Below are 13667 nucleotides of genomic sequence, written 5' to 3' on the forward strand. Positions count from 1 at the left end.
CTCAGAACAAGTAATCCTTTACTCTTTATAATGGTGATTTCATGTGATCCTTATAATTATCCCTTGAAAAAGATTATTGTTATCTTTGCCATGCAAAACAAAGGCATTTTTAAGAGGAATATATATTTCACAATAGAGAGAAGAATTACTATTCTGGTCCTATGATTTGCATAAGAAGAGGGGACAATGGGCTGTATGAAGTTCAACCTTTCAAGCGAGGTAGGTTAAGAGTAAGCCACCACTTTGAAGGCAACCACATAATGTTGCTGCAAGAAGTCTAAAAACCATCCACAAGTAAGGAAAAAATATAAGAATAAACATAATTCTATTTCAAGTACTATAAACTACAAAGCACAGTAAACTATGATACAAGAGGAAAAACAGTTGTAATTATCTTGGTGAAATAAACTATTGTTCTACTGACATTCCAAAGTACATAGCCAAACAACAATTTATCTGTGGAATTACACCCACTTGCATATTAATCTTTACAGTAATCACCTAGGGATTTTGCAAAATGTTTATGTGCCACCTCAATCATCAATCAAATATGATAGAATGGTTAAGTATCTTTAATAATGGGCCTTCATGGTATTTTGTTTTGTTGAAAATTAGTGATTCATGAAGCTGCAATACAGATGTATATGACAGGAAGTCAACATATCTGGCTTCTGTCTGTAAATTTCCCATGAACTTTCTGGATTTCACCTGTTTCATCTGTTAGATGAAGAGGTTGGATCATATTATCTGTAAATTCTCTTTTGGATGAACATATTATGAGTCCATGTGTGATAATACTCTTAGCAAAAATATTTAAACAAATATATTGAAATAGTTAATAAGGATAAGGTCAATATATTTAAATATATTTTTATTAATATTTTAAAAATTTATTTAGAAAATCTAATTTTATTTCATTAAAATATGTATAGAGGCAATATTTAAATGAAAGGCAATATTTATTAGCCATTCTGGAGCTGGATTCCCTAGCTTGATTCTGGGTAAATAGCTTTCTAGTCCTAAGGGGAAAAACATATGTTAAAATGACCAAATCATTAGCTCTTTATACATCTTTATTTATCAATATTAACAAATAATTTGTTATTCCTAAAGAGAGGTTCTGCAATAAAACTTGATGCGAAAATCTGACAGTCATTTACTGAAATGTGACCTCAAGGACCATTATTTCTGTTTTTCCTTTCGGGACAATGTATCTAAGTTTTCACTCAAGGAAAGTGAAATTTAAAAAGAAAAAAACTAAGCTATAAGGCCTTAATAAAATATATAAATAATCATTATTATGAAATTATCTTTACATTGTCAGAGAACCTGATGAATAAAATTCAAAACATTAAAAGAATTGTCATAGAAAATTCCATGTCTTTGCTTTGTACTTTCTTGATTGGTTGGATATGTATAAATTATGTATAAATCAAAAATATGCCTGGAACATAATGAAAATAACTTCTCATCTTCTTCTGGGGAAGAATACTTTATTTGAATGTGTATGTAACAAGGCATTATTAAAAATAGTTATTTTCACTCAAAATACAGCAGTTATGATTATGAGCAACAGATACACTCTTCTTGGAATCCATCTAATTGGAAGAGTACACTTCTGTTTCCTTGGAATCACCAACTTCCTTGTCTCTGAACTCAGGTACTACTTTCTGACATCAGTTACTGCTGCTAATCATCACTATCAGTGTTCATATCTCAACAGTCCTATCAAATTTTATTTGTATAATATTTGATCATGAATATTCATATATTTATCAATCAAATATATTCCAATATGCTGGTGATAAAAATAATATAACTAGTGTTCTTTAATGAAAAGCACATACTCTCTTTCATTATTTATTTTTGGCTTGTCAAGACAGTTACCAATGTCCCTCTTTACTGTAAAAAGTGCTGCCATCCACAAAGACAGACTCACACCAATTGTGATTATACTACATGTCCCTAATTCCCCCAAACACAGTGAATCAGGATGGAATAGATATATGATCATTGCTAAAGCCATGAGATTCTCTAGAACTTGGAATGGGAACTCAAAGCAAGCAAATACTACCTCTGCTGGTATCTTGCATGGGAAAGACAAAAACCTTAAAGTTACATAGTGACCCATTAAGCTGACTATATGCAACAAAAAAATATTGGGATATATGATAGAGACTCTGTTTTTACATTTTTTTTTTAAATTTTAAAATCTATGTTGAATGTTTCAAGTAATTTCTTTATTACAGAATAGTGCTTGGAATTAAGAAAAATTACTGGCTCTTTTTTAGGACAAGTGTATAGTGGGACAGTAATCTTCAAAAGTCAACTCACTTGAGTAACTTAGAAAAGTAATTAGAATTGAAAATGTACTCTTTATGTTGTACATCATGTTTCAAATTAAAAGCTAGCTTTTATGCATCAGAGAGAAAAAAAGATTGCTTGTGAAACATTACTATCCCCAAGACTTCCTTCTCTGTACATTGTACCAATGGACTCACCTTCATATGCTAACTCAGCAAGAAGGAAGGGGCTACCTGGGTACAATTAATTCAAAGGTTTTCATTATATATGTCTGATTATATTATTGGAGTTGCTTTAAGAATCTGAGGGCACAAGAGGACTTTAGTTCTAAATATGTTGGACCAGAGAGAAGAAATAATTAGTTCATGCTCATAAACAGCAATTCTAGCAACCAGAATCAAAGAGCAATACACAGGTTTTTGAAATCTGTCAGTAATAGGTAATTATCAAATGAAACAAGAAGTGAACAGTATATAAGTATATTATGGAGTAAGGCAGCAGTTAGAAGACTCTACGTATCCTTAGAGGTAAACTTAAGCCCTTTTCTGGCCAGTGGCCAGTGGGCACAAGAAGGGAAAATGTTATAGCCTATAGCCTCGGGGCAGGTGAGGGGGGTTGGGAACGTATCACCTGAGGACTCTAGATACCTCTCTAGAGCATAAGCCCAGGCAAGAGTACCGATTGCAGCTGCTTCTCTGGGGGACCTGTCAACCTTCCCACCCCACACATTACCCCTAGGACCAGAATGGAAATAAACTTGAAGCTACCTTTTTGGCTGTCAGCACTCTCAAGAAATCTGATGGGACCCACATGTACAAAAGCATACTTGCTATTCTCCATAGGATGAGGAGGACAGCATACTCCCCTATCAGTACCCCACCACTCAGACTCTGCTGTCTCAGTCACCTCTCTGCACTGAGTTCAGCATGTCCCCTCACTCCACTTTCTTACTGCCCAAGGGAGGAAGAACAGGAGCCACTGGTGTTTGCAGAGCAGCCTTTGAAGAAGTCCTGCACCAGCTGTACTTCAGTGTGTTTGACATCGTGTGTGGACACACATTCTCTCACAGATGAGCCCTGCAGACAGAGAAATGCCCTATGGGCAACACCAAGCTGATGGTGGTGGGTGAAAAGCATTGTTGTGGTGGAGCAGATGGAAGAGCTCATCATCCAGGAAACTCAGTCCCTGGAAGGACCACAAGGGCAGCTATGACTACAGATCTGTGCAGTGCCCCCAAAACCCAAACTGTCTACCTTACCTTAAGACAAACCTGGAGGCACACCTCAAGGAGTGTGAAATGAAGTGTCCCCACCCCAAGTACAGGTACATGGTTCACCAGGAACCAGGAAACATATGAGACATACCTGCAGAATTATTATTTCCAGGACCTGAAGGAATTCCTGCATCCAGAATACTGCTTCCAGAAATGCATATGGTACTAGTGTGGAAGAGCTAGAAGATGCTTTCCTGAGCTCTATACTGGGCAAGCCCTAGGAGAAGCTGGGTGAAGAGCATCAAGATCAAGTTTAATATCCCGAATGAAAACAAGCAAGCTCAGAAAGGGCATCATGGAGTTTCAGAGGGAAATATTCATGTTGACAGACCAGCTATCCTGCATCAATGCATGCCTAAGCATGGAAATCCTAAGAATCCCATGACCATAAGCAGATCTTCAGTACAAAGGAATCTTCCTGGGCTACCAGAGCCCTGTCTACAGGTGACCTGCTTTTCAGGTGACCTGCTTCTTTGACAAGACCACCAATGTGTAAGATACATGTACCACCTATAAGTGCCAGAAGACTGGAGGGTCATGATGGCTTTGTGCTAGCATTCCACATGCTGGGTGCAAGCTTTACAGCAACTCAGAAGACTATACCAAAATCTCATGGACATGCTGCTGAAGATTAACACAGTCCAGGCATGACAACACAGTGTGAATGCTGGTTTCCTCATGCAGCATACTCCTCAGAAGCTCTCTGAAGGCCACCAAGGTCTGCAACATCTTGGGCACCCAGCTGAGCTGAAGAAGCTCATGGGCCTCAACCATTGGGTATGGGCCCTGATAGCCACCCAGAGTTCTTGTATAGTGGTTCCTACCAATCAAGATTTGGAACATCTAGACTCTCAACTGCATTCATGTTCTATTATAAACTCTAGTGGCAATATCTATTCTATCCATGTGGTGAGACACTACACTGTCTATGGAACCTAGAATACATTCATGTGAGGGCATGGAATCTAAGAAACAAGTATGGACCCTGGCAGTCCATAGGCACTGTGTATGTTCTTTATGCCCTACCAGACCAAAGTCTTCAGCCCCTGCTCTGACCAGTCCCTTAGGGTCTAAAGTATGTACTCAGACACTGCTGTGTCACTAGGGCAATGTGACTGTGATTGCTGTGTCCCGAGATCGTACTTCTTAAGGCCTGTGGACAGCACTGTGAAGATTTGGACTTACTGACAGGGAATCCAGGCTGAGTGTGGGCTCCTTCTGGAGAAAGCTGGCCTCATGAGTTATCTCAGTGTCTCTGCCTGCCTTGTGGGGATAAGCAAACAGACTCAGCCTGCCCTCCCAGCCCTATACTCGACAAGCCTCCTTTTGCTTGGTCCCACCCTCAGTGCTGTCAAACAATGCCCAGTCCCTCTCTCCAGATGACTGAGACCTTTTTCTGTTTCTAGATTGTATATAGATTTGATTACTTCCTGATTAGAATAAATGTCTGATGGAATATGAAAAAAAAGAAAAAAAAAGAACTACTAGGCTTAATCTGAACAAAAGATTTAAGGTTGGCTTTAGTTAGAGCAAGCATCAAGGTTGATTAAACTACAAATTAATATTTATAATATTCTCTTGCACTATTTGCCTGGGAATGGAGGAAAAAAATAAAGTGAAATAGGTGAGTTGCTGATTTATGGGAGACATAATTTTAGTCTGAAAATTTAAAGTAATTTTTTAAATTTTTAATGTAACAAACATGATATGTATCCACAAACATGATAATAACAAATATGTTATGGTCATTTCCACAGCCTTTGGTCCTGAAATATGTTATGTATATAGTACATTCATATGTTTTTCAATCATATGGTCTACTTAATATTGTCCAGTAAAAGCATTTTGCAAATCTGATGTATAGTGGAAAAGAGGTATTTGTTAGATAGAGATTGACCTGCTAATATTCATATAAAGACTGTACTTAAAATACACATTTATCCCAAAGGTGGCATTTTAGCAAGTCATAAGTTTTCCAGCTCTGGTTGGCAATGCCCATAGCCTGACCTAATCAGCATTTTAATGTTGTATCCAACTAAATCCAACATAGGCATCTGTGCTAGCTTAAGCAGTATGTGTGGAATTATTTCTGGGCTATGTTTTCTTATGCATGGTTTAAATCTAAGAGCTATTATACAAGAATTCTCTACACAAAAGTGATTCTGATCAGCTCTCTGCACTTATAAATCCCTCACAGTTGGGAGAGAAAATGGATGTTGTACAAAAGATTCAAATGACAACAGCTGCAGACAAGCTGTGCATCTGGCACATTCTGACTCTTGTTATAAGCACAGAGTGCAAGTGACAATTGCTTTCCTTAATCCTGTGATTGTGGTCTGTACAATTGGAATAATTTCTCCATAACTTTTGGACCTCCTACAGACATCTATGTCCCAAATTTCATCTTTCCCTGTATTACATCATGGTATTGTAGCAGTATGCCATGACCCTGTAGATTGATATTTTATATGCTGCCTCTGTGTGCTCTTAATATTGATAAAAAGAAAATTACTCATAATGGTAATGGGGTGAGACAGACAAAGAAGAATTATTTAGAGATATAACAGCTACACTCAATTTTTTAAATGGTGATGTTTTATATTGCTAGTTTCAATTCAACAAATATTTATTACAGCCTACACTATGGGTGAGAGCAAAAATGTAATCCCTGTATTCAAGGGGGGCAAAAAGTACACATGAAACATTGAAATATAATCCAGACAGTAGTTCTGTGCTGTGATATTTGGTGCAAATTTTGAGTTTTATAGGTGTTCTGGAATGAAGTGACTAAGGGTATTTATAAGGTAAACACACCTGCTTTTATGACAGCATTTCTCTTAGCCAATCACAATGGCTGCAATTATTTAGCACATATCACTTATCGGACACTATATATTAACTCATTTAATTATCCCAATTAGTGTAGGATTCATTTTGTATTATTAGACCATCAGGTCACAGATGAAAACCAGAGTTTGAGGAGGTTAAATATGGCTCATTGTTCCTTGTGCTAAATGCAGAGAGGATCCAAACCCAGGATGCTAGGATTCTCATTTTCTTAAGCCTTTCATCATCTTGCCTAATCATGTGCTCTTATGCACAATATATGCTCTTTCTTCCCCCACCTTTACTGAGATATAACTGACATATAACCTTGTATAACTTTAAGGTGTATGTGTTGATTCAATACACTTACATATTGCAAATATGATTACCACCATAATGTGAGTTACCACCTCCAACACTTCACATAATCACCATTTTTTTTTTGTCTGAAAGCATTTAAGATCTATGTTTGAAACTTTCAAATCTATGGTACAGTGTTGTTATCTATACTCACAATGCTGTATATTAGATCCCCAGAACTTAACAACTGGGGATCCATTCCATTCACCCACTCCTTACCGCTGCTGGGCCCTGAAAGTCATTCTTCTACTCTCTGTCTCTACAAGTTTGGCTTTCCCATAGTTGTTTTGGATTTCTTTGTTGTTGTTTTGTTTTATTTCTCAACATTAGTAGAGAAATTTTGCCACTCTGGGGACATTTTCAATGTCTGGAGAAAGTTTTGGTTTCATGACTGGAGGAGGCGCTGTTACTGGCATCTGGTGGGTAGAAGCCAGAGATGCTGCTAATCATCCTACACTGTATAGGACAGCTTGCTCATTACAACAAAGACTTAGCCTGTCTAGAGTATCAAGCAGTGTCAAGGAGACCTTGGCTAGACCATTCTTTGTTGTGCAGGGGTGTCTTGTGCACCACACTCTGGCTTCTATATGTTATATTGCATGAGCATTCCCTCTCCCAATTATGACAACCAAAACTATCAGCAAATATTAATAAATATCCCCTAATCATGCTTGTCAAGCATCCTTGTTTGACAGCCACTGCCCTGGAGTAATTAGCTCACAGGAAATTAGTAAGATGGGGAATTAGCTTTGCCCAGATTGTCATATTCCATGTCGCAAAAAGAGGAACAAAATTGTATTCCTGAAACAGAGCATCAGGAATTCATTTTGCCTAGGTCAGTTCATGGAGTCTCCAGTATAACACGGCTATAAAGTGGAGCTTAAGGATAAATACGATAGCAACAGTCAAAGACAAAAAGAGAAGTCATTTCATTCAAAGGGAGAAACTCATGAAAAGTCATAGCAGAGGATGGAAAATGTGGCAAATGCAGGACCTGAGGACCAATTCATGTGGCTCGTCAATACAGTGAGAGCAGGTGTGATGGCAAATTTTATGTGTCAACCAGACTGGACCTCAGGATATGCCTACACGTAGCAAAATGTGATTCTGGCTGGATTAATTCTAAATTAACATTTGAATCAGTAGACCACCTGCCCTCCCTAATGTGAGTGGGCCACATACAATCGATTGAAGACCTGAACAGAACAAAAAGGCAAAGTAAGAAGCAATTTCTACTTTGTTGCTTAGGCTGGGACACTGCTCTTCTCCAGCCTTCATACTCCTACTTAGACACTGTTTTTTCTTGAGTCTTGAGCTTGCTGGCTTTCAGGGTGGAACTTATATCATTAACTCTCTTGGGACATTCAGATCAGACTAGTACTACACATAAGCTCTCCTAGGGTCCCCAGACATAAGCGCATAATCATGTGAGTCAATTCCTTAAAACTCTTCAAAGCTCTCTCTCATTCTCTCTTTCTCTGTCACTATATAAGTTAAAAATATCCTAAAATTGTATATATATATATATGTACACATATATATATACATATATATATGAAGTAATAACTACAAGTGAGATTAAAAAACATACTTCCTGTTGAAGCATACCCATGCAATTGATTCTATGTCTCTGGAGAACCATGGATGATAAAGGAAGTGAAAGGTCATGTTGGAGAAAGAACAGGCTAGAGAATGAAGCTGGAGTCCTACTACTAGGGCCTCATATAAGGAGCTGAGACATTTCAAATTATTTTTTAGATGATATTTTAAAATATCTTTCCTGAAGGAAACATGAGCCAATACACAATGTTGATATGTTTGTTATTTTTCATCTCTTATTTGCCAAAATGAGAGATGTCAGTAAAGGATTAGATATGCTTGTTCATGAGTTTATTGGTTTGAAGAAAGGTTTTGTGGCCAGTGTAGAGTAGAGCCATGTTGGAATAGGCTGGAGGCTGAATGAAAGCTCCCTTTGCTGGAGATGAGGCAAGAGATGATGGGTATAGGTTGCTAATCATAAAATTATGGAAGGACAGTTTAGGCACAGGGAACAACCCAGAGGGGATGTGATAAAGAGAAACATTGGAGAACTCTTTCCTATTCAAAAGTGTATCTATAATTTACTCTTTGTATTCTATCATGGCTTCTTGATTCAAAAAGGTCAAATTTTATTCTGTTTCATAACTTAAGAAAGTTATCAATTTATCTGTTTTCTTCACTTACATCCTTCCACACAGTTTCTAAACCATTCAGGTAACATTTAATGTAAATATATAAAATAAAAAATGGGCAGAAGACATGAACAGATGCTTTTCCAAAGAAGACATACAAATGGCTAACAGACACATGAAAAAATGTTCATCATCATTAGCCATCAGGGAGATTTAAATCAAAACCACATTGACATACCACCTTAAACCAGTGAGAATGGCCAAAATCATCAACACAGGAAAAAAGTGTTGGAGAGGATGTGGAGAAAAGGGAACCCTCTTACCCTGTTGGTGGGAATGCAAGTTGGTGCAGCCACTTTAGAAAACAGTGAGGAGATACTTTTAGAAGTTAATAATAGAGCTACCATATGATCCTGCAATTGCACTACTGGGTATTTTCCCCAAAGATACAGATATAGTGAAAAGAAGGGCCATCTGTACCCCAATGTTCATAGCAGCAATGGCCACAATAGTCAAACTGTGGAAAGAAGCAAGATGCACTTCAACAGGCAAATGGATAAAGAAGATATGGTCTGTATATACAATGGAGTATTGTGCCTCCATCAGAAAGGATGGATACCCAACTTTTGTATCAACATGGACAGGACTGGAAGAGTTTATGCTAAGTAAAATAAATAAAGCAGAGAGAGTCAATTATCATATGGTTTCACTTACTTGCAGAGCATAAGGAATAACACGGAGAACACTGGGGGATGGAGAGAAGTGAGACAGGGGAAATTGGAGGGGGAGACAAACTATGAGAGACTGTGGACTCTGAGAAACAAACCTAGGGTTTTGCAGGGGAGAGTGGTGGGGGGTTGGGTGAGCCTGGTGATGGGTATTATGGAGGGCATGTATCACATGGAGCACTGGGTGAGGTGCATAAACAGTGAATTTTGGAACACTGTAAAAAAATAAAAGAAAATAAAATTGGGAAAAAAAAGATTTTTAAAGCTCTGGTTCCAGTGGCAGACTCTGGAGAAGGAGAGGCAGGCATCATATCCATATGCAAAGGTGCCAAGAAGAAGCCCTTGAGACACCCCAAGGAGCAGGCCAAGGAGATGGACGAGATTAGGCATTCAAGCAGAAAAAGGAGCAGAGTAGAAACAGAGGAGAAAGAGGAGCAGAATAAACTGAAGGAGCTGAAAGCAAAGGTCATGCAGAAGGGCTCCCTGGCCACAGGTGGAATTAAGAAGTCTGCCAAAAAAAGTAAGCTCTTCCTTGTGCCTGAAGAAAGGGTGATCCTTAATTCCATTCATGTTTAAACATCTAGATTCTCTGTCATAGCATCCGTTGCCACCTATAGCTAGAATGAAGTATTGTCTTAGATTCTAAAGTAAGCTTTTGTTTAAAAAAAAAAAAAGGCAATCAATCCTTAAAAAAATTTTTTTTAAATCTGTAACTTTTGATGATGTAGTGCTCACTTATAAAAATTCCTTAAAAACTTCTTAGTAATAATAACCCAAATACAGATTATAAATAGAACTTAAACTATTTCAGTGAAAGCAATCAGCAAAGCATTAACTGTTAATCTTGTATTCTATCTGTTTGTGTCCTGATTTAAAAACTTGATTATATTATTATATTATATTGATTAGGGATATATTATATTGATTATATTATTTAAATTGATGTTAACTAAGCATACCCAGTTGTAGGGCACTAGTAAAAAGTATGAAATCCCAGATTCCAACTCACACTCAATGAGTCAGTAACTCCTGGGGAAGAGTCTTAAAAGCAGAATTATAAATATAATTTATATAAGTCTTAAGAACAGAGATATTTGAAAACCAATTACATTATCTCATTCATCATTTACAAAGGGTACAAGGTGACACTGTAGCACATCAAAGAAGCTAATGAATAACATTTTCTTACATTCTTTGCTTATAATTTACACGAGAGTAAAGGATGGAAATAGGAATAGTCACAAAAGCAAAGAGAATGATACGTATGTGGTTCGAATGCGGTATGGGGACAAAGATGAAATGGTGAATGGCAGATTGGGCAATTACCTATCCCCAGAGTCCCACGTAAGTAACAATGACATTTTTTCTGAAGGAAAGTATCGATCTAGGTTATGGATGGCAGTAATAAATATCACTGAGTCAAGAAGCAATCGCTAAAGGCATCTTTTATTCCCCTTGCTCAGTTGACATAATCCACTAAAAACCAAGAAGCAGTTGTTCAGCTTCTCAATAATTTTGTAGTCAAGGTCATATTTTTCCAGGGTGTTTAGTGTTATGGTTTGCAGGACCGAAACAGAAGCCTTTCTAAACTTGTGATAGATTATGTGTACTACCCTGTTTGATCATTTATATCTGTCACTGTGTCTTAAGAAAAAGAGATTATTTTGACAGGATTTCCTCTTTGAAATTCTGGCCGGATGTGGCCAAGGAACATGTCTTTGCAATTTGTGTTGAACAATTTACTGTATATTTCTAACTAGAAAGATGGTGATCACACTTAAGGATTCATGCTCTGCAGGTGATCTTTTGTTATGTTGTACTTTTACTTCTTGATCTTATAAATAGTAACAATGAGTCTCCATCTCAAGTGCCCTGAAATAATCATTTTCAGGTTTGTTTGTTTTTTTTGTAAGTAGATTTGCTTCACTCTTGACATTCATTTTTATTTTGTTCATATTGTACAGAATAAAATAATTTAAAAAATTTTGCTGGCTTTAAGTTAAGAGTTGCCTTAGCAAGCATTGTAAAAACACAGAATTATGAGAGATCTCTCTTTTAAATTACATTTTGGCATGAGAAAGAGGAAGGAAGAACAGAACCTATATTTGAAAGAGAGATTGGTGTGATAACAGATTTATATAAAGACTCCTCACTGTCGGAGACAATAGAAAATTTAATAAGTTGGTAATTGGTAGAAGTGTGGCAGTAGGGTGTTTTACATCTATCATCTCTCCAGCAGATAGAAGATAAACCAAAACAGATGGAGAGCCAAGATCTGTGAAAAATGCCTGGGGTAGTCTGTAGGTGATACTTAATAACAGTAATATTTAGAGAAAGAGAAGTCAAGGCTTTAAATTGATAGCAATATTCATTATGAGCCATAAAATTTCTTTCTTTGAAAATACTCCTCTATAGATTAGTTTTAGTTTCTTATAAAGAGCAAATAAAATTAGTCTTGTACTGTTTTGACGCTAAAGAGTTAATTTATTTTACAAAAATAATACCACAACCCTGACTGAATCATGCCACCTTTATCACCAACCAGGCGACAGCCCCCAGAGGTGGAATGAAGCATTTGAGACTTTTAAAGCCTGATTCTTGCTATCTCCGAAACACAGACATTATTAGAGATGGAAATATTATGCCTTTCTACTCGTCCTCAAGGTTATTTGTATTTCTGTGTTAATGTGTTGTCTACTGATGTTATAATTATCACCTTTTGGCTTAATAAAACTGCAACCTTGTTTTCAGCTATATCCCATCATTTTTCTCCCTTTTTTCAAAATCAGGCAAACCGTTTCAGTTTGATCAAGTCCCTGGGTGTTAAAAGGAGCAAAGTTTAACAAAATAAAAGCACATTTCAGAAACAACTCTGTATCTAAGCATGCTGGGTCAGTCCTTACCTCATCATAGAGATCCACAATGATAAGAAAAGAAGGTAAAAGAAAACAGTGTGTGTGCTTGTGTGTGTGAAGTGGGTAATGCGGTTTATTATTATTCACCACTACTATTGTCTTTCTGTAATGATCTGGAATGTCTTATCCTCACTGGAGGTGTGTATGGAACTATGGGTTTTGTTTTTATTATTTTTGTTTTAGTTGTTTAAAGGTATTTGTCTATATATTCAGTGCAAAAGTAAGAACAGAATGGGTGTATCATATGTCATAGCTGTACCAGCATATTAGCAAGTACATAACTACAGGTTCAATCTACATTTGTGAACTTCCTTAACAGTTTTTTTGTTTTGTTTTGTTTTGTTTTTTTCAGATTCATTCTCTACTTTATTTTTTTTTTATTTTTTTTTAATTTTTAATTTTTTATAAACATATATTTTTATCCCCAGGGGTACAGGTCTGTGAATCACCAGGTTTACACACTTCACAGCACTCACCAAATCACATACCCTCCCCAATGTCCATAATCCCACCCCCTTCTCCCAAACCCCCTCCCCCAGGCAACCCTCAGTTTGTTTTGTGAGATTAAGAGTCACTTATGGTTTCTCTCCCTCCCAATCCCATCTTGTTTCATTTATTCTTCTACCCACTTAAGCCTCCATGTTGCATCACCACTTCCTCATATCAGGGAGACCATATGATAGTTGTCTTTCTCTGTTTGACTTATTTCGCTAAGCATGATACGCTCTAGTTCCATCCATGTTGTTGCAAATGGCAAGATTTCATTTCTTTTGATGGCTGCATAGTATTCCATTGTGTATATATACCACATCTTCTTGATCCATTCATCTGTTGATGGACATCTAGGTTCTTTCCATAGTTTGGCTATTGTGGACATTGCTGCTATAAACATTCGGGTGCATGTGTCCCTTTGGATCACTACATTTGTATCTTTAGGGTAAATACCCAATAGTGCAATTGCTGGGTCATAGGGCAGTTCTATTTTCAACATTTTGAGGAACCTCCATACTGTTTTCCAGAGTGGCTGCACCAGCTTGCATTCCCACCAACAGTGTAGGAGGGTTCCCCTTTCTCCGCATCCTCGCCAGCA

The sequence above is a fragment of the Mustela lutreola genome, chromosome 13 (genome assembly GCF_030435805.1).
Source record: "Mustela lutreola isolate mMusLut2 chromosome 13, mMusLut2.pri, whole genome shotgun sequence".
NCBI lineage: Eukaryota > Metazoa > Chordata > Mammalia > Carnivora > Mustelidae > Mustela > Mustela lutreola.